Genomic DNA, 26,098 nt, shown 5'->3' with positions numbered 1-26,098 from the left:
CAGCCTATTCTCTAGCTATTTTTCTGGAGGAGAAGAGAGTCCCATGTCTTTCTAGTTCACCATCCTCCTGGGAGTACACCACCCCCCTTTTTAAAACAAATTCCTTGGGACTCTTGGTCATTCTAGCCTAATATTCCTCTTCCTATAGTAATGAACCTTCCTAGGAGTAAATATCCAGTGCAGTAAAAACTATACCCTTCTGGAGAGGCAAGAAGAGGCAGGAGATCAAAATCCCATGAAAGGCTCGGAGTCATTGTGGTGAGGACCATGTTGCAGCCAAACAACCTGCTCACTGGGACACCAGGGGTTAGAAAAACTACACTAGGCAAAGAACTTGCATCAAGATCAGGACTGAAATACATTAATGTGGGTGATTTAGCCAAAGAGGTCTGATCACTGGTTATTAAGGAGTCTGGTGAGATGGCTTCTCCCAAGAACATGCCAAAAGATTTACATATACTGACACAAATCCTGAAGGATATGGGGATTACATCATATGAGCTAAGCGTTATAAATTAGATGGTGGAGTTTGCCCTCCAATATGTGACCACAATTCTAGATGATGCAAAAATTTATTCAAGCCATAGTAATAAACTTCTGTTGATGCAGATGATGTGATTGGCAATCTGGTGTTACACTGACCATTCTTTTACCTTTCCTCCCCCAAGAAGTTTTTTTATTAGATATTGCAAGGCAAAGAAATAAATTTCTTTGCCATTGATTAAGCCATATCCAGGTCCTAGGCTGACTCCTGATAGATACTGCTTAACTATACACTTAAGTCTAAAAAAAAAAGTCATCTACTTCTGCAGGAAGAGTAACAGTTCTGCTACTGGATATTGTCTAGGTTCTTGACTATGCTGCAGAAATGAATTTCAAGAGCATGTTGGGTGACTTAGGCCAGTAATTTATTAAGGTAGGGAGAGAAGAGAAATGGAAGAAAATAACACATTGTGGGTCCCAGGTGGAGAGGAAGGGACTGAAAAGTGATAAAGAGGGCTGATTTACAGACTATAATTCCCCATTATAGATTATAAATGCCCAGGTTTTACTTGCATGGCCATCATGGAAGGGAAAAAATGATGAGAGCAGGGAGCAGAGGGCAGGAACAGGGACATAGACTGGCACTGGAACTGGCACTGGGACATGGCAATGGCAAGAGCGGGGTCCAAAGGCAAGAGAGCAAGTTGAGGTCTTGTGTCTGCTTTTTGAACCATTAATTATTCCACCATTTTGCTAATGGCAGGGGGGGGAGTTCCAGCTGTTTGCTGTTTTGACTTATTACCCCACCCATCAATCCCCTGGGAGAGTCCAATGATAAAATCCTTGGGGAATATCCGGGGCTTCTCCTGCCTTCCGGAGGAAATCTTGTTCTGAATGGCAGAATCTTTGGGAGGGTCTTCCAGCAGCCATCTTGGGGGCATCAACATCCACGTGGACTTCTCTCCAAGTTCCAGATCCATCTATTGATTCCCTTTCTTACCAGCTGTCTTCAGTTCCCCAGTTAAGTGCAGGTTCTGTAGCATACCAAGTGCCCCCTCACTAGCCACACCAACCTCACAGACCCTCTCTGTTTCAACTAAAGTATGGGCATCAATGTCTCTCACAGGGCAAAGGTTTACAGTGCAGATGCCAACTTCACAGTTACCAGCTGTGAAAGCATCCATTCCTGCAACATCAGCAGTTCAGAAAGCTCTAATTAATCCATCGTTAGTTGGGTCCAAAAACATTCTTATTACCACTAACATGGTGTTAACACGAAATACTGCCAATGAATCATCAGATGTATTCAAAAGAAAACATGAAGATGATGATGACAATGACAATGATAATGATGACTATGGTAATTTGTAATCTAGCCTTGATACATGTAACATGTACACTTGGTCTTGAATCCATTGTAGCTAAACATGCATGCTGGATCTTTTCAAGATCTGTTTTAGAAAACTTAATTAGTATTTAATGAGTAAATATGGGTACCATACTTTTAAACTGAGATGTAGGATTTTCTTTAAGAGCATTAGTAGTGGTTTTTCATCAGCTTTTAAGTGTAAAAGAAAGGTGTCATTCATCAATTTGTTGATACTTCAGCAATTCTATTTTCAGAAGCGGTTTCCCTCTTATCACCAACAGAGACAACAGTTTCAACAAGTCAAGTTGTTATAATCTATTCATTATTACTAATAAAATAAGTCACCTCAAAAAAAATTCCTATGAAGCTGATTTGTAAGGATTTGAGGACGTGTACTCAGTTCTGTTCAGGCAGGACTTTGAGCACCCTCATTGGACTGCTGAGTGAGAGAAAACAAACTTTTGTTGTGATAAGCCTCTGAAATTTTAGAGTCTATTTGTTATAGCATCTAGTGTTACACTAACCTATGATGCTTATTTTCCTTCCAATTTCTCCCTATGATAATGCAAATGTTTATCCTATGCCTGTCCCTCCTTTATATATTGGAAGCAGATGCCTTGTTTTCTAAGTTTCACAGGTCTACAGCCAAAGGAGAATTTTGACTCAAGAAAAACTGCATGCCTATAACTGATTTTTTACAAGATTTTGTACTTAGTATTGCTACTGAAATGATTGAGAGCTTTTTGAAATATTGTGATATAATGAATGATTTTGTCTATGGAAAGAACGTGACTTTTTGGGATTCAGCCGATGGAGCGTGAAGGTCTGAATTTGGTGACTCTCCAAAAAAAGATTCTGTTTTTGAACTAATCAATTCCTGTGGGTAGCTCATTAGATTTGAATGTATTAAATTTGTTTAAGAGATCTTGATTAGATCACTTGATTAGATCATTTCTGTTTTTTAAATAAATTTTATTGATACATATTAAAACATACAATCCACCCGAAGTATACAATTCAACTAAAGTGTACAATCAAAGGTATATGATATAATCACAGTTGTACAGTCATCACTTCAATTGTTATTAGAGCATCTTCATTATTCCAATAATAACAGTAAACAAAAAAGAGACAAACAAAAAAAGCTCTATCCCTTAATAATCGCCTCTCAATCTCTTTAGGCTTCCCCTGCCATACATAGCTGCTATTGTGCTTTCGTTTTTCTAATTTATTTGTATTTATATTTTGGTATTTATATTTTGTATGGATGGAGTCAAACAGTATGTAGTACCTTTTGTCTAATGTCTTTCACTTTGTATATTCCTTCTTTTTTTTTACCCTTCATGGAAGATGAGTAATATATTACTATACACTACTGTTCATATTTTGCTTTGGTTGTATTTTTGCCTGATATTAACATCATATAACATTAATGTACATTTGCTTAGTTTCAAAGAAAAACAATCTAATATATGCAATATTACCCATATTCATATTTCACATGAGGTTTAGGGTTGGTATACAGTCCCATGTTATATTTTTTTAGCTTTTCTTCTAGTAATATAGGTGAACTTAGACTTTCCTTTTCAACCACTGCCATACCCATTGTATTAGTCGGGGTTCTCTAGGGAAACAGAATCAGTAAGAGATACCTGTTGATAGTAAGAGATTTTACCAGAGTCTCTCATGTGACCGTGGGGATAAGTCCGGGTTCCACAGGCAGGCTGCAACCAGGGGCTCCAATGAAAGTCCAGTGAAGGTCCTTAATGAGTTCTGGGAGACACTGGCTGTCCAAAGACGAGCTGGGAAATTCTCACTCAATGCTGGAATCACTTCCACTTTTAAGGCATTCAACTGATTGGATAAAGCATCACTCACTGCTGATGGCAATCTCCTTGAATGATATAATTGTAATCAGCTATCTATGATTTACCACTGCAGTAAAGTCAATGGTGACTAAAGTCCATAACTGCCCTTGTATTACAATTAGCCCAGTGCTTGCTTGACCAAACAACTGGGCACAATTACCTGACCGAGTTGACAAATTAGCCTAACCATCATACTCATATATTAGCACTGCTAGTTATAATATTGTGATGTGCTTCCACCATTTCTGTTCATTTCCAAAGATTTAGGAACAACCTTTTTACCAATACTGCACAGATTAAATCTCAGCTTTCCATTCTCTAATTTCATTCTATTTTTTGGTGACCTATATTCTAGTTATTAACTACATGAGTTTACACAATATATTTTCTTCATAGTAGCGGAATCATACAGTATTTGTCTTCTTGGTCTGGCCAGCCTCACTCAACATAATGTCCTCCAGGTTCAACCATGTTGTTATATGCTTTGCAACTTCATTTATTCTTACAGCTGCATAATATTACATCATATGTACACATTACAGTTTGTTTATTCACTCATCAGTTGATGGACACTTGGGTTGTTTCCATCTTTCGACAATTGTGAATAATGTCATTATTAACATCTGTGTGCAGATGTCTGTTCATGTCTCTGCTCTCAATTCTTCTGGTATATACCTAGTAGTGGTATCGCTGGGTCACATGGCAAATCTATATTCAACTTCACTAGGAAATGCCAAACAATCCTTTACAGTGGCCTTACCATTCTATATTCCCACCAACAGTGAATAAGCTTTCCTATCTCTCCACATCCTCTCCAACACTTTCAGTTTTATGTTTTTTTAATAGTGGCCATTCTAATAGGTGTGAAATCTCATTGTAGCTTTGATTTGCATTTCCCTAATTGTTAGTGATGTTGAACAATTTTTCATGTTTTTTTTTTTTTTGTCATTTGTATTTCTTCTTTGGACAAATATCTACTCAAGTCTTTTGCCCATTTCTTTTAAATTGGGTCATTTTGTCTTTTTATTGTTGAGTTGTAAGGTCTCTTTATATATCATGAATATTAAACCCTTATCAGAGATGTTATCTCCAAATATTTTCACCCATTGAATTGACTTTGTTTTCATCCTTTTGACAAAGTCCTGTGAGGGGCAAAAGTGTTTAATTTAGAGAACACCCCACTTATTTATTTTTTTCTTTTGTTGCTCGTGCTTTGGGTGTAAGATTCAAGAAACCACCACCTACCACAAAATTTTGAAGATGTTTTCCTACCTTTTCTTTTCATTTTATGGTACTGGCTTTTATATTTAGGTCTTTGATCCATTTCTAGTTGATATTTGTATAGGGAGTAAAATAGAGGTCCTCTTTCCTTCGTTCCATTATGGATGTTCCATTCTCCCAGCACCATTTGTTGAAGTGACTGTTTTGTCCCAGTAATGTGGACTTTGTAGGTTTGTCAACAACCAGTTGACTGTGTAGGTGAGGGTTTATTTCTGTATTCTCAATTCTATTCTACTGATCAATGTGTCTATTTTCATGCTAGAACCATGCTGTTTTGATCACTGAAGCTTTGTAATATGTTTCAAGATCAGGCAGTGAGAGTCCTCTGATATCCCTCTTCTTTTTTAGGATATTTTAAGCTATTTGGGTGCCCTTTCCTTCCAAACATATTTGGTAATTGCCTTCTCTATTTCTATAAAGTGGGCTGTTGGAATTTTGATTGATATTGCATTGAATCTATAAATCAATTTGGGTAGGATTGATATCTTCACAATATTTAGTCTTCCAATCTATGAATACAGAATGTCTTTCCACTTGTTTAGGTGTTCTTTGATTTCTTTTAGCAGTGTTTTGAATTTTCCTGCATATAGGCCCTGTACTTCTTTGGTTAAATTGGTTCCTAGGTATTTGAGTCTTTTTGTTGCTATTGTAAATGGAATGTTTTTCCTGATTTCCTCCTCAGATTGTTCAATACTAGTATAAAGAATCATTCCTAATTTTCGTGTTTTGATCTTAAATCCTGCCACTTTGCTGAACTCATTCATTAGCTCAAAAAGCTTTGTTGTAGGCATTTCAGAATTTTCTAAATATAGGATCATGTCATCTGTGAATACTGAGAGTTTTACTTTCTCTTTTCCTATTTGGATGACTTCTTTTTTTCTTATCTAATTGCGGCGGCTTGCTCGGTCGGTAGAGGTGGGGTCTGGCTGCGGACGAGGGGTCGGTCCAGCTCTGGACGAGGGGTCAGTCCCGCTTGGGACGAGGGGTCGGTCCCACTTGGGATGAGGGGTCGGTCCGGCAGCAGACGAGGGATCGGTCTCACAAGGGGTTGCCCGGTTCGGCTGACGGGGTCGCCCGGCGAAGCCGGCGACGAAGGGGTCGCCCGGAGAAGCAGGCGACGAAGGGGTCGCCCGGAGAAGAAGGCGACGAACTGGGGACAAGGGAGGCCAGGCCCTTGTCGGGGGCTCTCAGGACTGGAGGGCGCACGGCAGAAGAACTACCGCGGAGACAAGGTAAACACGCAAGTCCACTTTATTGAGGGAGAGGCAACAGTTTTATAGGGGCTGGGGAAGGCTGATTGGTCGAAGCCACGCCCTGTTCTGATTGGTTGCCGGCGAAAGGTCAGTGGGCGGTACTGGACGGGGGAGGGGTGGTGGTTAGGGATTGGCTGTCGCTGTTGCTGGGGGAAGGGGCAGGGTTTAGGGATTGGTGGCTGCTGTTGCTGGGGTGGAGGGCAGACTTGAGTTTCCCGCCCACGCCTGGCTGTTGCTGCTGTCGGGGGAGGGGAAAAGGGCAGACTGGAATTTTCTGCCCTGCGCCTGCGCAGGGAGAAGGAAGAAGAAGGGTGCCGCCCCACAAGGCATCGGGTGGCGCCATCTGGGAGGAGGGGCGGCCGCGGAAGCATGGCTGCCGAGAAGGGGAGACCCGAGGGCACTCTGCGCCCATGCCAAGCTTCCTTCAGGGGTGGCGGTGGGCCCGACCAACCACCCTATTATGGGGCAGCGGAATTAGGCCTACCGCGGCCGCTCCCCTGCCAGGCCAGCAAACCACACTTCAGCCCGAGGGGTGACCGCATCTAATTGCTCTAGCTAAAACTTCTAGTACCATGTTCAATAACAGTGGTGAGAGTAGGCGTTCTTGTCTTGTTCTTGATTCATTGAGTATGATGTTTTTGTGCAATAAGGGACTTTCCTTCTATTCCTACATTTTGAAGTGTTTTTTTTTAGACTCATTTTTTTTTAAAGATTTATTTACTTATTTCTCTCCCCTTCCCCCCTGCCCCAGTTGTCTGCTCTCTGTGTCTATTTGCTGCGTGTTCTTCTTTGTCTGCTTCTGTTGTTATCAGCGGCACGGGAATCTGTGTTTCTTTTTGTTGTGTCATCTTGTTGTGTCAGCTCTCCGTGTGTGTGGCACCATTCCTGGGCAGGCTGGACGTTCTTTCATGCTGGGCGGCTCTCCTTATAAGGGTGCACTCCTTGCACGTGGGGCTCCCCTACGTGGGGACACCCCTTGTGGCACGGCACTCCTTGCGCACATCAGAACTGCGCGTGGGCCAGCTCCACACGGGGCAAGGAGGCCCGGGGCTTGAATCGTGGACCTCCCATGTGGTAGACGGACGCCCTAACCACTGGGCCAAGGCTGCTTCCCTTGAAGTGTTTTTATCAAGAAAGAATGCTGGATTTTGTCAAATACCTTTTCTGCATCAGTGGAGATAATCATGTGGACATGTAAATTCATTTCTTTCATGAGAGTTGGGAAATTTTCAGCCATTATTTCCTCAAATACTCTTTCTGCCCTTTTCCCTTTTCTTCTCCTCCTGGAACTCCCATGGCATGTATGTTGCTGTGCTTCATGTTGTCATTCAACTCCCTGAGCCCCTGCTCAGTTTTTCTGTTCTTTTTTCTCTCTGTTCTCCCTCTTCTATTTCAGATGTTCTGTCTTCTGCATCAATTATTCTTTCTTCAATCATTTCATATCTGTTGTATGCATCTAATTTTTATTAAAAGAAAAAAATTTTTTAGGTACCAGGAGCTGGGATTGAACCTGGGACCTTGCATGTGGGAAGCTAGTGCTCAATCACTGAGCCACATCAGCTTCCCTGAATTGGTTTTTTCATTTGTTTTGCTTGTTGTTTGTTTTGTTTTTTCAGGAGGCCAAAGGAATCAAACCCAGGACCTCCCATGTGGGAGGCAAGCATTCAACTGCTTGAGCCACATCCGCTTCCTCTGATGTGATTTTTAAAAACAAATCAATTTTATTGATATTTATTAATAAAGCATACAATTCATCCAAAGTGTACAATCAATGGTATTTGGTAAATCACATAGTTGTGTGCACATTCCTTCAATCATTATTCATTATTTCAGTAATAATAATAAACAAAATACAGACAAACAAGAAAATTCCTCACCTCTCAATCTCTATTTCCCCTGCTGTACATAGCTGCTATTTCTAGATATTTTTGCACAATTATTTATTTGTTTATTAAGCAATTTTATTGAGATATATTCTCCTACCATGTGATCTATCCAAAGTGTGTAAATAAAGGCTTTTTAAAAACTGTTAAAAACTCCTTTATTGTACAATTGCAAAATAAATAGAAAAATAGATTGAAAGAATGACAAATATTAAAAGAGTGCAAGACCAGGTTACAATTTAAAAAATTAATTGTAAAAAATAGATAACATAGCAACAAATCTTTATAGATGTAAATAATAATTCAAATATAATAGAAATTAATTATAACAATTCTAATTTTTATATTATAGCGTTATCTATTGGATGTAATAATCTCTAAGAAAGAAAGAAATTATTGGGTTACTTATTTAATTTAGGCCATAATTCTTTCTAGATAATCAAATTCCTATTTTGGGATTCTTCACATCTTATCAGAATGAATTACAGCAGATAACAATTTGGCAACTAATAATTTTATGAGGTAAAAGAACTCAAAATCTTATTCAACAGTAGTCATGATACTGACCCAGATAGATAATTTTACTTAAAGAGTATGAATAAGAAAGGGTTAAAGAAAAATGAAGTATCCAAAATATTATCTCTTCTCCAGTCCTCTTCAATTAAAGGAAAGTGTTTATTTTGTATGAAAAAAATTACTGAATACTGATCACAGGAACAATTTTCCAGTTGCTCTGAGCAATTTATGTTCATATACTATAATGATTTTATTTTACATTTATCTGGTCTACTTCAGCTATTGCTTAATTAATATTTAAATGGAATATCTTTTCCCAAACTTTTACTTTTTTTTAGATTGTATACTTTATGAATATGTATCAACAAAATTGATTTTTTTAAAAAATTTCTAAATTTATTGAAGTATATCATTTATACATAAACATACATAAACAATAAGTGTATAGTAAAAGTTGTGAACTTACAAAGCAAACATGCATAACATCATACAGGGGTCTCATACATCAACCCTCCACCAATACCATGTGTTGTCATGAGACATTTCTTCACAAATTATGGGAGAATATTGTCAAAATTTTACTACTATTTATAGTCCTTGTCTTATATTTGGTGTATTTTCCCCCCAACCCACATTATTATTATTTTAAAAAATATTTTTATGACAGAAGTTGTAAACTTACAAAACAATCATGCACATGTACAGAATTCCCAAACAACACCCCTCTATCAACACACCACACTGTGGTGGAACATTGGTTACAGATTATAAGATAATATCATCTGATTGTTACCACGTCCACAGGGTACATTTGGCACACATTTACCATACTGCCCCATTATCAACACAGTACATCTTTGACATAGATGCAAGAATATTACATTATTACTGCTAATCACAGTCCATAGGTCACTCCAGTTGTATTTTTCCCATGCTTCTCCATATTCCCACCACCCTGCAATAATAGTGATGGGCATTTGCTCTAGCTTACAAAGGGCACTTGCATCTGTAGCATCAGCCACAATTCTCATCCACCTCTTGGTTCACTGTGCTCTTCAGTTCCTACATTATTTTCTAGCATTTTGTCAATTGGCATTTACATACCTAGACTACCATTTGCAGCCACATACCCATTTATAAACTAGCTGTTACTCACTATGTGTTACCATCCACTCTATACATTTCTACACTTTTACAGGAAAGCTAATTAAAACTTCTACATATATTAAACATTAGTAGTCCATCTCAGTCCTCCTCTTATCTCCTTTGAGAATCCACCACCTGCCCCCAGGTCTTGAAGATATTTTCCTACATTTTCTACTAGAAGCATTATGGTTCTTGCTTTTACATTTAGGTTTTTGGTCCATTTTGAGTTACTTTTTGGATAAGGTGTGAGACAGGGGTTCTCTTTCCTTCTTTTAGCTAAGAATATACAGTCCTCCCAGCACCATTTGTTAAATGGACTGTTCTGCCTGAGTTTGGTGTGTTTGATATGCTTGTCAAAAATCACTTGACCAAAATGTGAGGGTCTTTTTCTGAACCATCAATTTGGTTCAATTGGTCTATGTGTGTCTTTATGCCAGTACCATGCTGTTTTCACCACTGTAGCGAGGTAATAGGATTTAAAGTCTGGAGATGACTTTAAAAAAAAAGGTCCTGAAGTGGCTTGTGCCTCCAGTGGAGGATGGGCACTCTGTGGTGTGGAGTGCTCTACTTAGGAATCTTTTCTGCAGGTGGGCAGTCTCCTCCTTCCATTCCTTCAAGGATATTGCAGGGTGCTCTTCTGGTCTCCTGGAGCCCCCAAACTGGTGCTTCAGCTAGCTCCAGAAAACTCTGGGTGTTTACTTACTGCCCTGTAGCAGGAGCTGACTCTGGGAGCTCCTTACTCTGCCACCATCTTGCTGGTTGTCTCTCTCAAGCTTTCACTTTTAACCTGGTTGTGTCCTTATGTCCAAGCTGGGTCTTTTGTAGACAACATATAGACAGCTCATATTTTTTTAAATCCATTCTATCAGTCTATGTGTTTTGGTTGGGGAGTTCAATCCATTATCATTCAGTGTTATTATTATTATTGTTATTTTTCTCCTCCCCATCCCCCACCTGGTGTTCTTGCTGTCTATTCATTCACTGTGTGATCTTCTGTATCTATTTCTTTTTTGTCTTCCCTTCTCTTATTTTCTTTAGGATTCACTGGGATTCAATCCTGGGGAACTCTGATGTAGAAGAGGTTCCCTGTCAATTGTGCCATCTCAGCTCCTGGTCTGCTGCACTTCACCTTGACTCTCCTCTTTGTCTTTCTTCTGCTGTGTCTTCATCTTGCTGCATGACTCACTTGCGCAGGAACTGGCTTGCCATGCAGGCACTCAACTCACCACATGGGCACTTCTGCAGGCACTTGGCTCATCATGCAGGTACTCAGCTCACTGCATGGGCACTTGGCTTGCTGCTCAGGCACTTAGCTTATCGTGTAGGCACTCAGCTCACCACACAGGCACTGGTTCACCGTGCAGGCACAATTCCTCCTCCTCTCTTTCACAAGGAAGCCCCAGGGATCAAACCTGGGTCCTCCCATATGTTAGTCAGAGGCCCTAATCACCTTAGCCACATCCGCTTCCTCAGTGTTATTATTGTAATGGCATTACTTGCTTCATCCATTTTTCCTTTGGCTCTCTGTTATATTATTCTGTTGTCTGTCTTCTTATAATCTTTATTTCAAATCTCTTCTCCAATTCTCTTGCCTCCATGGTTTTTTCCTTTCAGTCTGCAGCACTCCCTTTAGTATCTCTTACAAATCTGGGTCTTTTGGTAACATATTCTATCCGTTTTTTTTTTTGTCTTTGAACTCACCCTCAGTTTTGAAGGATAGCATTGCCAGATACAGAATTCTTGGCTGGCAGTTTTTCTCTTCCAGTACCTTGAATACATCATACCATTATTTTCTCTTCTCCATGGTTTCTGATGAGAGGGCAGCACTTAATCTTATGGCATTTCCCTTGTATGTGATGCTTTGCTTTTCTCTTGCTGCTTTCAGAGTCCTCTTTTTATCTGTGATGTTTGTCATTCTGAATAGTAGGTGTCTGGACTAGGTCTGTTTGGATTTATTCTGCTTGGGGTGTGTTGTCCTTCTTGGATATTAATATTTATGCCCTTCATAAGGGTTGGGAAGTTTTTGGTCATTATTTCCTCAGTTATTCTTTCTGCCCCTTTTCCATTCTCTTCTCCTTCTGGGACACCAATAATGCAAATGTTTGTGTGTTTTGCATTGTCATTCAATTCCCTGTGACCCTGTTCCATTTTTTTCACTCTCTTATTCTGTCTTTTCCAGTTCTTATGATCTGTCTTTGAAATCACTAATTCTGCCATCAAGAAATTCAGATCTGCTCTTATGTGCCTCTGAAGTATTTTTAATTTTATTCATCATGTCTTTCATTCCCATAAGGTCTGTTACTTTTCTTTACAGGCTTTCAAATTGTTCTTTATGCTCTCCCAGTGTCTTCTTAATATCCTTTATTTCTTTAGTCATATTTTCTTTAAATTCTTTGAAGTGATTTGGGAGAGTTGTGTGATTTTCACTGATTAATTGTATTAAATCCCATATCTTTTCAGGATATTTGGTTTGTTCTTTTGGCTGGGCCATCTTTTCCTGCTTCCAGTTATGGCTGGTAATTTTTTGCTGATATCTAGGCATCTGAATATGTTGGTGAATTTACTCTGATGCTAATTTCTTTCTCTTGACTATTATTATTATTATTTTCTCCACAGCTCTTTGATATTTGGATCAACTTATTCTAAGTCTTTTAAAATTGCCCAGCTTAAGTTTTCAAAAACTGGGCCAGGGACTCACTAGTGGGGCACAGATTTTCTCCCAGGGGCTGGATACAGAGACCATGAACAGTTTTTGCCCATGCAATTTCCAGACTGGCCAACAGATGGTGCTAGTCAGTGAACCTTTCGAGGGAGGTTTTTCAGTTTTGGCTTTCCTGTGTTCCTGTGTTGAATCTCCAGATCAGAGATTCAAAGCAGGCTCTGCTGGCCAAATTCATGGAAGAAAATCACCCTGACCTCCCCTCCCTTTTACCTTGAAACAACTTGACAGGGAGGAAGATGTCTATTCTCTTCTCAGGTGGCTGGCATGAGCCAGGTGTTTTACCCTAGCTTAATACCGTGGGGGTGGGGGAGTAGAACCCTTCCAGGCTGCCAAAGGAACTTGGTAACTCACATTTGTCATTTTTGCTTCCTCATCTGTCTGTTCATCAACCTCCTGGGAGTTGTGTAGCACTATCCTGATCTACTGACCCCCAAAGCAGGTCCCTTGAACAGTTTTGGCTCTTTCTCCATTGTTTTTGTCAGAGCATTCAGTTCTACCTGTTAGTCTGTCTTCATCTTCCCTCAGTCTTCTCTAATGTGTTTCTTTAAAAGATGTATTTTATTTATTCCCTCCACCTTGTTGTTTACACTTGCTGTCTGCTCTGTGTCCATTCACTGTGTGTTCTCTGTGTCTGCTCATCTTCTCTTTACGAGACACCAGGAACCAAACCTGGGACCTCCCATGTGGGAGAGAGGCGTTCAATGGCATGAGCCTCCTCAGTTCCCTGCTTTGTTGTGTCTCTCATTGTCTTTCCTCTTTATGTTTCCTTGTTGTGTCATCTTGTTGCATCAGCTTGTTGCACCTGCCCATCATGCTGGCTTGCTGTCTTGCTCATCTTCTCCAGGAGGCACTGGAAACTGAACCCAGGACCTCCCATGTGATAGGCAGGAGCTTAATCACTTGAGCTACATCTGTTTCTCTCTACTGTGTTCTTTTTTTAAAAAAAAGATTTATTTATTTAATTTACTCCCCTTCCCCCCCCCCTCCCCCCATGCATTCTCCCCATTGTCTGGTGTCTGTGTCCATTAGCTGTGTGTTCTTCTGTGTCTGCTTGTGTTCTCATTAGGCGACTCTGGGAACTGATCCTGAGACCTTCCAGAGTGGGAGAGAGGCTATTACTCTCTTGTGCCACCTCAACTCCCTGTTCTGCTACGTCTTCTTATTTTATCTTCTCTGTATCTCTTGTTGCATCATCTCATTGCACCAGTTCTCTGCGTTGGCCGACACTCCTGCATGGGACAGCTTTTCCCACGTGAGATTGCATTCTCACGCAGGGCGGCTCTCCTGCGTGGGCTGGCACTCTGTGTGGGCCAGCTCACTGCGTGGAACAGCGTGCACTCACCAGGAGGCCCTGGGCATCAAACCCTGGACCTCCTATATGGTAGACAGGAGCCCAATTGATTAAGCCACATGCACTTCCCCTAATGTGTTCTTGATCTCACCTATTCCGTCTTTCATTCCCATGAGCTCTGTTATTTTTCTATGCAGGTTTTCAAGTTCTTCTTTGTGCTTGACTGGAATCCTCTTAATGTCCTTTATCTCTTTAGCCTATTGTCTTTCACCTCATTGATTTGATTTAGGAGATTTGTATGAATATCATTGACTAGCTGACTCAAATCCTGGGGCTTTGATATATTCCTTTTCTTGGACCATATTGTAGCAGTTTGATATTTTTTATGAATTTCAAAAATAGATATTGGATTATGTTTGTAAACTGGTTTTCCCCTCTAGGCATAGTAGATAATACTGGATTGAGAGAGATGAGCCCTTTGCCTCATAGTCTACAGCTGGCCTTGTGGAGAGAGCAGAGGAGCTGAGCCTGGAGAGAAATGAGCCCCTGGAAGAAAGGAACCCAGGAAGCCTGAACCCTGGCAGGCGTTGGCAGCCATCTTGCTCCAACACATGACAATAGACTTTGGTGAGGGAGGTAACTTATGCTTTATGCACTGGTAACTGTAAACTTCGACTCCAAATAAACATCCTTTATAAAAGTCAACAGATTTCTGTTATTTTGTACCAACATCCCTTTGACTGAGCTGACTAGTACACATATCTTCCATTTTCTTAGTATGGCTTGTAATTTTTTATTGATGTCCAGGCATCTGATTATGAAGGTGAGTTTACTCTGATGCTCACTTTCTCTCTCTTGCATAGAGATTTAGTGGTGGGAGGCTTTGTTATGGCCATTCTTTGATTCTTGGTTCAACCTAATCTAGCTCTTCAGGATTAACCCTGTTCAGTTGCTCAGGTCTGGACCATGGACCCAGTGATGCATTGCATACCTGCTGCCAAGGACCTTGGGGAGGGATCTGTAAAGGCCTGAGAAAACCTCACGTATATACTTTTAATTTCCTCACATGCACTCCCTGGCCCACCAGCAGATGGTGCTCTTCAGCAGTCCTCAGTTCAAATCCTAGTTGGAGTTGTGTTCACCCAAAGCCAACTGTAAAAATGTGACAAAGGATCTTGCCTCAAGGCTATTCAGAGCCTGGCAAATCAAAATTTCTCAGAGGCTGTTTTCCATCCTTTGCTGGCAGCCCCTCCCTTTCCCTGAGTAGGAAATAATTCCGCTCCCCTTTGCGACCTCACCAACCAGCCCAGGTCAGTGTGGAGGCTGTTTGTAAAAGTTGGATCTCATGTAGGGCAAACAATGGCACGGCCCTGTCCAGCCTGAAAGAGCTCATGGGACCCAGCAGACTAGATTTGTTGGCCGAAAGCTAAATGAGACTTAGGCTGCATTTTCTCTCTCACCTTTTCTGGGGAGGTAGACACCTGTGGTCCCCGCTGTCTGTAGCCACCAGTCAGATTTGTTTGTTCACAGGGTGGGGGAGGTTGCCAGCAGCTGCACCCCCAGCTTCTCTCGATGGTCTTTCTGTTGAGATTCCTTTCCTGTGCCCCTCTCTCTTCTGGGTGTTGTTCAGCCTTTCCTGGGTGTCCTGAACTCTAGAACATTTTTTTAGGTCATTTCTGTCTCTTCTTTAGCTATTCATCTGGGAGAGATGAGTCCTGTGTCTCTCTAATCCTTCATCTTCCCGGAAGTCCAGGTGAGTCCTTAGATAGCTTTTTTTTTAAAAAAAGATCTATTTATTTTATTTCTCTTCCCTTCCCCCCCACCCCCACCCCAGTTGTTTGTTCTCTGTGTCTATTTGCTACGTATTCTTCTTTGTCTGCTTCTGTTGTTGTCAGTGGCACGGGAATCTGTGTTTCTTTTTGTTGCATCATCTTGCTGTGTCAGCTCTCTGTGTGCACGGCGCCACTCCTGGGCAGCTGAACTTTCTTTCGTGCTGGGCGGCTCTCCTTACCGGGCGCGCTCCTTGCACGTGGGGCTCCCCTACGCAGGGACACCCCTGTGTGGCAGGGCACTCCTTGCTGCGCATCGGTACTGCATGTGGGCCAGCTCCACACGGGTCAAGGAGGCCTGGCGTTTGAACCGTGGACCTCCCATGTGGTAGGCGGATGCCCTAACCACTGGGCCAAGTCTGCTTCCCTAGATTGCTTAAAAAAAATTTTTTTTTTTGGCAAGGAAGTAAAGAGTTTATTAAGAAACAAGAAAATGAGAAAAGTACACAGTCTGAGGTATGCACCGCATGCTGCAGAGTGAGACATGCATTTGGGGCTCCAGGTCAGGCCTTTATAAGGTCTTTTTTCCTCCCCCTTTATAATGCTGAGGGAGGGACCCCAGCTGTTTGCTGTTCTGATTGGTTGCCCCGCCTCTCGGTTCTCAGGGGGCCAATGGTGAAGCCTTTTGAGGGTATCCAGGAATTTCCCTTGATCTCGAATGGGATTCTTTTTTTTTTTAAGATTTATTTTATTTACTTATCTCTCTCCACCCCCTCATTGTTTGCACTTGCTGTATCTGTTCATCTTCTTTGTTTTTTTAGGATGCACTGAGAGGAAGGCTCCTAATCACTTAAGACAACTCTGTTCCCTGCTTTGTAGTGTCTCTCGTTATGTTTTTCTTCTTGTTCTCTTGTTGCATCATCTTGTTGTGTCAGCTTGCTGCACCTGCCTGTTGCACTGGCTTGCTGTCTTCCTTAGGAGGCACTGGGAACTGAACCATGGACCGCCCATGTGGTAGGTGGGAGCCCAGTCATTTGAGCCACATCTGCTTCCCCTGAATGGGATTCTCATGGCCAGGGTCTTGTGTGATCCCTCAGGAGGTTTCTGGGTGAGGTATCACAGCCATATTTTGGTCTGCCAGCCATTTTGTCTGTCAGCCATGTTGTCTGTAGGGTCTTCAGCTGTGACCCAAGTCTTCCTGATCCTAAACTAACCTGCCTCAACTGCTGCCTTAGAGAGTTTACACTCTTATTCTTCAGGGGGTGCTTAAGGGTGATGGTCATTCTTCTGTAGCTACTTCCTTCTGGTCAGGGGAAGTAGGCCCTACCTGACAAGGTGTAAAACCCTGTGGCTCTTCTACTGCAGGTGAGGGAAGACGGGTCAAGCATCCTGATTGGAATGGATGAAATCCCCACATGACTAATAAGGCATGAGTCAGGATTTCTAGTATGTTCAGTATCGCTCTGCATATGATCCTGAGCCAAAGAGCACAGAAGTTGTCATGTTACAAACGGGAGAATAGAGTAGTTACCATCACAAAGGTGAGGTCAGCCCCTTCACTGTTATCTGATTTGTAACAGGTGAGCCCCAAATCTGATTTATGAGTTCCTAGGTATGAGCAGATTAGACATGAAGCTCCCAGAGTCCCTTCATAGCAGAAACCTTGTGTGGGACCCTCCATCTTCATTCTTCCAGGAAAATCCCTGGGTAGCTGCTAGGTACAGGGCTAAGGGGTCCAGAGAAGCCCTGCCACATCAAGGGTCACCCGAGGCCTCCTAGTTGATGGTTCATGCATGGCTTCAGGCCCCTTCCGCCCTCCCCTGAGGCAAGGCCCCAGTGGTCCACATGGTGAGGCAGCTTGGGGCCAGATACCTGCTGATGTGGAGCCTGGATTTGGGTAAAACTGACAGTACCTTTAACAGTGGCAGTTAAAAGGTGAGACTGCTTCTGGGCCCTCTCCCTCACCTATTTCTCTTTAGTGACTCAGTCTTTATTTTTTTAAAGATTTATTTGTTTATTTCTCTCCCCTTTCCCCCCTCCCCCACCCCGGTTGTCTGTTCTCTGTGTCTATTTTGCTGCGTCTTCTTTTTCCGCTTCTGTTGTTGTCAGCGGCACAGGAATCTGTGTTTCTTTTTGTTGCATCATCTTGTTGTGTCAGCTCTCCGTGTGTGGGTGCGGGTGCCATTCCTGGGCAGGCTGCACTTTCTTTCGCGCTGAGCAGCTCTCCTTATGGGGCACACCCCTTGCATGTGGGGCTCCCCTATGCGGGGGACACCCCTGCGTGGCAGGGCACTCCTTGCGCACATCAGCACTGCGCATATGGGCCAGCTCCACACTGGTCAAGGCGGCCTGGGGTTTGAACCGCGGACCTCCCATGTGGTAGACGGACGCCCTAACCACTGGGCCAAGTCCACCGCCAGCGACTTGGTCTTGATTGTCGAAAACTGTGAAGCTGTTTCTCTTTGTCTCCTGGTTTGGCTAGCCAAATAATGTTAATGGAAGGCTCTGGGTTCTAGGCTTCTAGCTTGTTGGCTTGTGTCTCATGAAAGAATTTAAGGACATGCCATGGGGTTGGCAAGGAAATCAAGAGTTTTTTACCCCTAATAACTTTCCTATTATAAAAGCCAACCCTTTTCTGGTATTTTGCATCAGCGGCCTTTGCCAACTAAGACAGTAGTATACCCTTAAGTATTGTGAAAATTGAATGAGTGTGCCACCTTCTCAGGAAGGCCTTCCCTGCTCACCTTCTCTTCCTTCTACCTATACCCCTAGGTACTCTCTTTTGCATTAACTTGCATGTTTTCTTCATAGTGATATGGCTACCTGTAATCACACCCGTTTGTTTCCTTATGTATTGATGATCTCCTGGCTAGAACATAAGCTCTGTGAAGGCAGAGTTTTGTCTGTTTTGCTCACTTTGGCATCCTAGTACCCATGTCAGAGCCTGGCACTTAGTAGTTCCACAATAAATTTTTGTGAAATGAATGAGTGGGTATATCTACACGGTGCTGTTGGAGCAGATGTATTCATCCATCCATCCGTCCATCCGTCCATCCGTCCATCCATCCATCCATTCATCCATTTATGAATCTTTCTCAAATGCCAAGCCCTGATCTGGGGACAGAGAAATAATATTCCCTGTTCTAAGGGAGCTCAGATTTTAGGAGGCAAGACTGAAGTGTAAAATAAGATAAATTACAATATAAGATAGGTGGGGAAAAAAGGAAGCTAGTACTAGCTATTAAATTAATACAGGGGAGGGGGTAGTTAAGGTAGCTGTAAAACCCTGGAGGGATCCCTGTAAGTGGTGGTTAGAATTGGAAAAGAGTGTTTAATTCTGAGTTGTGGAAAGGGTTGTCATATTAATTCCCTTAACCTTTTTTTTTTTAAGATTTATTTATTTATTATTTATTTATTTATTTATCTGTCCCCCTTGCAGCTTGCTTGCTGTCTGCTCTCTGTGTCCATTCGCTGTGTGTTCTTCTGTGTCTGCTTGTCTCCCTTTGTTGTGTCATCTTGCTGCGCCAGCTCTCCATGGGCGCGGGCCAGCATGCCTTCACAAGGAGGCCCCAGGACGTGAACCCAGGGCCTCCCATATGGAAGATGGGGGCCCAATCGATTGAGCCACAGCCCCTTCCCTCCCTTAACCTTTTTACGTCTTCATGTGATCTGTTACCAAATGCATTGCTCCCACCAGCTATGTAAATTATCATTGTTCATCAAGGAGACCTGCTTGGCTACCATTTTATAATTGCAAAACCACTGAACAGCATAAAAATATAAAGGGTAGATGTATTAGTCAGCCAAAGGGGTGCTGATGCAAAATACCAGAAATTGGTTGGTTTCTATAAAGTATTTATTTGGGGTAGGAGCGTACAGATACCAGGCCATAAAGCATAAGTTACTTCCCTCACCAAGTCTATTTGGAGTAAGATGGCCGCTGATGTCTGTGAGGGTTCAGGCTTCCTGGCTTCCTATGTTCCTGGGGCTTGCTTTACTCTGGCTTCAAGGTTCCTTCCTTCCTGGGGCTGGCTTCTCTTTCCTCTGCATGCTGACTTCCTGGGTCTTCAGCATCAAACTCTATCAGCAGAAATCCCCGCATCAAAAGCTCCAACTCTGTCCTTTGTCATGCCTTTTATCTGTGAGTCTTCACCCACTGAGGGGTGGGGCCTGGGTGGGAACTCCACACCCTAATGATAACTCAGTCACGCCCAGGTACAGATCAGATTACAAACATAATCCAATATTTCTTTTTGGAATTCATCAATTATATCAAACTGCTACAGTGGAGAATGAACTCACAGTGAGACAAGGTGAGTTTGCCCTTTCTGCCTCACTAAGAGCTGAACAAGTGCAGGTTCTAGGTCTATAGCAAAGGGACAATAGCTTTCTTTCATCTTTAATTAAAATGACCCAGCCACTCATGTGACAGCCCGTCTCAAATTCCTGATGCCACAGTAATACCACTGCCACAGCTATAAGCAGCAATGACCCCAGGCAGCATTACTGGGTGTTTTTCTTTTCTTCTTCTTTTTCAACGTTTTTTTCTCCCTCCCTTCCTCCCCGCACCCCCCCCCCCCCCCGCTGTTTTTGCTGTCTGTGTCCATTCCCTGTATGATCTTCTGTATCTATTTATCTTTTTGTCTTCTCTTCTTATCTTTCTCCTCTAGGATTCACTGGGATTCGATCCTGGGGACCTCTGATGTGGAGAGAGGTTCTCTGTCAATTGCACCACCTCAGATCCTGGTCTCTTCTGTGCTTTACCTTGACTCTCCCCTTTGTCTCTTTTGTTGCATCATCATCTTTCTGCACGACTCACTTGCGTGGACAGTGGCTCATCACATGCACACTTGGCTCACCACATGGGCATGCAGCTCACCACACAGGCACTAATGTGGGCACTTGGCTGGCAACATGTGCACTCACATGGGCACTCAGCTCACCACACGGGCACTTGGCTCACCACACGGGCACTTGTGCAGGCACTTGACTCACTGCATGGGCATTGGCTTGCCATATGGGCTCTTGGCTCGCTATGTGGGCACTCAGCTTACCACATGGGCACTCAGCTTGCCTTGCAGGCACTGGCTCACCGTGTGGGCACCCACATGGGCACTCAGATACTTGACTCACCGTGTGGGCACTTGGCTTGCCATGCAGGCATTGGCTGGCCGCGCAGGCATGCTTTCTCTTCTTTTTCACCAGGAAGCCCCAGGGATCAAACCCAGGTCCTCCTATATGATAGGCGGAGGCCTTATCACTTGAGCCTCACCCGCTTCTCTGGTGTTTTTCTTAATAATCTGAGTTCCTTTCCTCCAGTTTTCTTTTTGGGCAAGTCAAAACAATGAGCATGGCAGCCACCTCATTCTTGGTACCAAGTAATATGCTTGTAAGAGCCACCAGTGACATACCTGGCAAGAATCAAGGTCCAGATCAGCTGTTGGGGAATGAAGCATTTGACCTTTCCCCATAACATGCTGTTCCAGCCCTGATATTGTGAATTCTGGTGCTGAAAGGAGCTTTTAGGCAACAGACTTAGAGCAAACAACCAGGTGTTCCAAGTCCTGATTACATCTTTTGGGGGGAAAAGAGGTACTTTTTTTTTTATTACCATCATAGTAAATTTCCAATTTCTGAAATTCAGAAAAATACAAACATGCAAAAATGCAAACAAAAGAAAATAAAAATCATCTCCATTTCCTACAGCCCAGAGATAATAAATTTGACATTTTGATATCTATTCTTTCCTTCTTTCTTTGTGTATGTGTCTTTTTACAGACATGGGACACTTACCTCTTTTTTCACTTAATAATATGGTGTATATTTCATTCCATTTCCTTCAATTGATCATCTTCTATAAGACTATTATAGTAGATTAGTCTATGATGTGCTGGCAGCTTAGTTTATTTGAAAAATACCCTATTGGTGGACATTTAGGTTGTTTAATATGTTTCTTTTTTTTTTTTTTTAAAGATTTATTTATTTATTTCTCTCCCCTTCCCCCTTGCCCCAGTTGTCCGTTCTCTGTGTCTATTTGCTGCATGTTCTTTCTTTGTCCGCTTCTGTTGTTGTCAGCGGCATGGGAATCTGTGTTTCTTTTTGTTGCGTCATCTTGTTGTGTCAGCTCTCTGTGTGTGCGGCGCCATTCCAGGGCAGGCTGCACTTTCTTTTGCACTGGGTGGCTCTCCTTACGGGGTGCACTCCTTGTGCGTGGGGCTCCCCTACGCGGGGACACCCCTGCATGGCATGGCACTCCTTGTGCGCATCAGCACTGTGCATGGGCCAGCTGCACACAGGTCAAGGAGGCCTGGGGTTTGAACCGCAGACCTTCCATGTGGTAGACGGACGCCCTAGCCACTGGGCCAAGTCCACTTCCCATAATATGTTTCTTATTATAATCTCTACTGTAATGATTATTCTTGAGGCCAGGCATTGGGTCAAATGGTGTGTACATTTTTAAAGTGTGACTTGTTTTACTCAACAAAATGGAGAAATTCAGTGACTCCAGGTGTGCAAATTAAAAAATGCTCATTTATATAATGTGTGTGTATGACTAGGAGATATGGTTAATTATAAATACAAAAATTTATGGCTCATTTCTTTGTATATATCTACTTCAAGAGGGTCATTTTGACCCATTTACTTTTCCTCCTAACTGAAGTAATAGAAGTATTTTCCTGGGAACTGATAGATTTGGTGGAATTACAGATAGCACCTTCTTTTGGAATGATTGTGAATTAATGCCTTTGTATCTGGAAATTTCACAGGGGACTCTTAGATTGGGACTTGGGAACATGCCACTTTACTTGAGAGGTTCTGTCTCTAGATCTGGGTCTCTCCTGGGCTTTGTGACACATTCCCTTTTCTTCCCTCCATTTCCTCCAAGAAGAGAAATGGACACAGTACCAAATGCAGTTTGGTATTATTTATGAGTTCCAAAAATAGATATCGGATTATGTTTGTAAACTGGTCTGCTCCTTTGAGCATATTAAATTGTATTAGATTCAGAGGTTTCACTTTTACTTGATTAAATTATGATTACGGCTTTGATTGGGCCAAGTCAGTAGGATATTGAGTCCCTCCCCCCTTGGTAGGCGGGGACTTACAGAGAAAATGACAAGGTAGGGTACTTAGTTGGAGTTTTTTGATGCTGGAGCCCCAGGAAGTAAATACACAGAGAAACAGATATGTGGGAAAAGGGAGAAGGCTCCATTAGACATGGCAGAGGCCCTGGGAAGAGAGACAAGTCATTCGTCTGATAGTTTATAGCTGGCCTTGTGGAGAGAGCAGAGCAGCTGAGCCTGGAGAGAAATGAGCCCCGGAGAGAGAGACAAAACTTATCCCAGCCTACAGCTGAGATAGGAAGAAGCTGGCACCATAGAGCCTTAGGAGGAAGAAGAAAGCTGAATTCCCTTGCAGACATCAGCAGCTATTTTGCTCCAACATGTGGCAACAGACTTTGGTGAGGAAAGTAACTTATACTTGATGGCCTGATAACTGTAAGCTTCTGCCCCTAATAAATGCCCTTTATAAAAGCCAACAAATTTCTGATACTTTGCATCAGCACCCCTTTAGCTGACTAACATACCTCTGAATCTAATATAATCTAATATGCCCAGAAGAACAGACCAGTTTACAAACATAACCCAATATTTACTTTTGGAATTCATAAACAATAACAAACTGCTACACTCCACCTTCTGAATTCCAAAAAGACATTACAATATTCAAAAAACCTAAACTAGATACATTGCTGAGTACAAAATCATATCACAATCAGTTTAAAGAAATACAGTTTGTCTTGGAGCAAAGTCCTGTCTGGTTGTAGACCTCCGAAACTTACAAAACCATTTTTCTGCTTTCAGTGCACAAATGGACAGACAAGGGATAAACATTTGTATTATCATAAGGAGAAATTGTGAGGGAAACATGAGTTATGGGTCCTCTACCTTTCTGTAAACCTGCAGGGCATACTCCATTAGATTTCAAGTCTGAGAGTCATTCTCCAGATGATGGTTTCTTCTCCCTGGGGCCTCATAGGGACCCACCCTTTCTACAGGCTTTCCCAATGGCCATTTTCTTGGTTCAATTCTTATCAAGCATCTGGGCGTTGACCAACCTACAGACCTCACCCTCCAAGAGCATTGGGGTGATAACCACACTTTACCTAATCTTTGGGGTCGAGTCTCAACCCCCCTAGTACAGTGAGGTGAAGGCAACATCCTCCCTAACTCTGGCATACAGGCCCAACCCTCTCAGAGCAACTAGTTAGTGACCTGGCCATGAGGGGTAGGCTCACCCCTCTCAGACCTATGGAGTGTCAACCTTACCCTCCCTAACACTTGAGAAATGTGTTCCACCCTCCCTGTACCCTAGGGTGGCAAAGCTCTCCCTGAACAGCAGGCAGGAACATCAACCCTCTTCAGCTGTTGGGGTAGACTCACTGTCTCTGTACACATGGGTCGGGTTCCTCTCTTGGCCCAAAGTGTCTTAATTTCTGACCTCAGCTTCTCAGCTTCTGTGGTTCTCCTCTTGAAGTCATTTCCCCTTCCATGTCTCTCCCTGATGTCCCTTTTGGTCTAAGCTGACAGTGATTTTGTTCATACAATGCTCTTGAAAATCTTGTAGGTTTAGCATGCAAGAAGTAGGAGTTCAAGCCATTATTTGATAAGACTTTCCACAAGTCTTTCCTAGATAACTGCATTTTCAATCCTGATGTACAAGTTTCAAGTTAAATTAATTCCTCAAATGGTGCACTGTTGTCTGGGGACTTGATTTCCTGAGGCTTGGAATTTCCAGAATCAGTTTCTGGTTTCTTTGTACCCAACAATTCAGTTCTCAGCTTATTTCTCTCATCTAGCATTTTGCTGTAAGCTGCAATCAGAAGCCAGGCCACATTCTATGAGTTTACTTTGGAAAGTTGTTCAGCTAAATGCCCAGGTTTGCCATATTGAAATTCTGACTTCTATAAAACATCAGGAGTCAATCTTGCTAAGTTCTTTGCAACTTTAAAACATGGATCGCCTTTCCTCCAGTTTCCAATAATAGTTTCGTCATTTACTTCTAAGGTCTTATAAAAGGTCTCTTTAGTGTCCATATTCTGACCAGCAGTCTCTTCAAAGCATTTTCATATCCTATCCTTCAAAGCATTTCCTAGCAAACATCTCACAATTATTTCCTTTTAAGTCCTTATCAAAAATAACTTTAGGCTCCATATTACTACCCATGGTCTCTGCAAAGCAATCTAGGCCTTTTCCATCAAGCATCTCACAATTCCTCAAAAAAAAAAAAAAAAAAAAATACCCCTTACCCATTTATAAAACTGTTCCAGCATTTTGGTAATTGCAAAAGCCCCACTCTACTCTCTGGTACCAAATTCTGTATTAGTCAGTCTGGTCAGGCTTTCTGGGGCTTGCCTCTCTCCAGGCACAGCTGCTCTGTTATCTCCACAAGGCTAGCTATAGACTATTAGGTGAATGGCTTGTTTCTCTTCCTAGGGGCTTCTCTCCTTCCTAATGACCAAGCTCCTCTGTGTGTTTACTTCCAGGGGCTCCAGCTCAAGACTCCAGCATCAAAACTCCGACATCAAAACTCCAGCTCTGTCCTTTGCCATGTCTTTTATCTGCAAGACCCCACTCACCAAGGGGCGGAGACCCAATACCCTACTGACTTGGCCCTATTAAAGCCCTAGTCATTATTTAATCATGCCCAGGTACAGACTAGTTTACAAACATAATCCAATATCTATTTTTGGAATTCATGAACCATATCAAACTGCTACAAGAGGTTTCATTTTTACTTGGTAACTGGTAACTCTAAGCTTCTATCCCAAACAAATACTCCTATATAAAAGCCAACAGATTTCTGGTACTTTGCATCAGCACCCCTTTTGCTGACTAATACTCTGGGCCATTGGCAGATGTATCTTCTTCACAGGACAGATATGTTCTTGGGGAGGGCTGAGAGCAATTACTCTGAGCCGTCTTCCAAGACTGCCTCAGCAGTCACGGTGATGTGCTGAGTTTTCATAACGATGAGGAGTTCGTACTCTCTCAACAACCATTTGCACCTTCAGTGGTCAAAGGTGCTCCCCTACCAACTCAACCTGCTAATAAAAATTGCTCACATTCATAGGATATACATGGCATACCAAGCAGTTTCCACCCATCAGCTTGCCAGGTAGCCATTTGTATTTCTATTTTGCAGATGAAGAAATGGAAGTTGAATGATTTTAAGTAACTTGCAACAGGACACACATTTATGAAGAGTCAGGATTCTAACTCAGCTCTGATTCCAGAGTCCTTAAACCTTTGCCGCTAGGCTTCATTTGCTACTGTGGTTTATTATCACCTTGTATTTTATAGTTCAGTGTAGGGGTAAACTTATCACTGGTAAATAGATTTGATTTTGACTACCAATGCAATTATTATTTGGGTTGTTTTGTGTTTTAAGTCTCCAGCAATGCCATCTCCTCCCAACCACATATTTATTTTTTCTTAAAAACATGGAGATAAATA

General features: G+C 42.3%; 1 pseudogene; it reads left to right on the top strand.

Moving 5' to 3' along the window:
- Window positions 1–267: 267 nt before the first annotated feature.
- LOC101417699 (transcription initiation factor TFIID subunit 9-like) lies at window positions 268–1,854 on the top strand (annotated as a pseudogene).
- Window positions 1,855–26,098: the final 24,244 nt, after the last annotated feature.

This window comes from Dasypus novemcinctus, chromosome 9, assembly GCF_030445035.2.
Source record: "Dasypus novemcinctus isolate mDasNov1 chromosome 9, mDasNov1.1.hap2, whole genome shotgun sequence".
Taxonomy (NCBI): domain Eukaryota; kingdom Metazoa; phylum Chordata; class Mammalia; order Cingulata; family Dasypodidae; genus Dasypus; species Dasypus novemcinctus.
The sequence above is the reverse complement of the archived record's forward strand: the minus strand, read 5'-3'. Positions and strand labels throughout refer to the sequence as shown.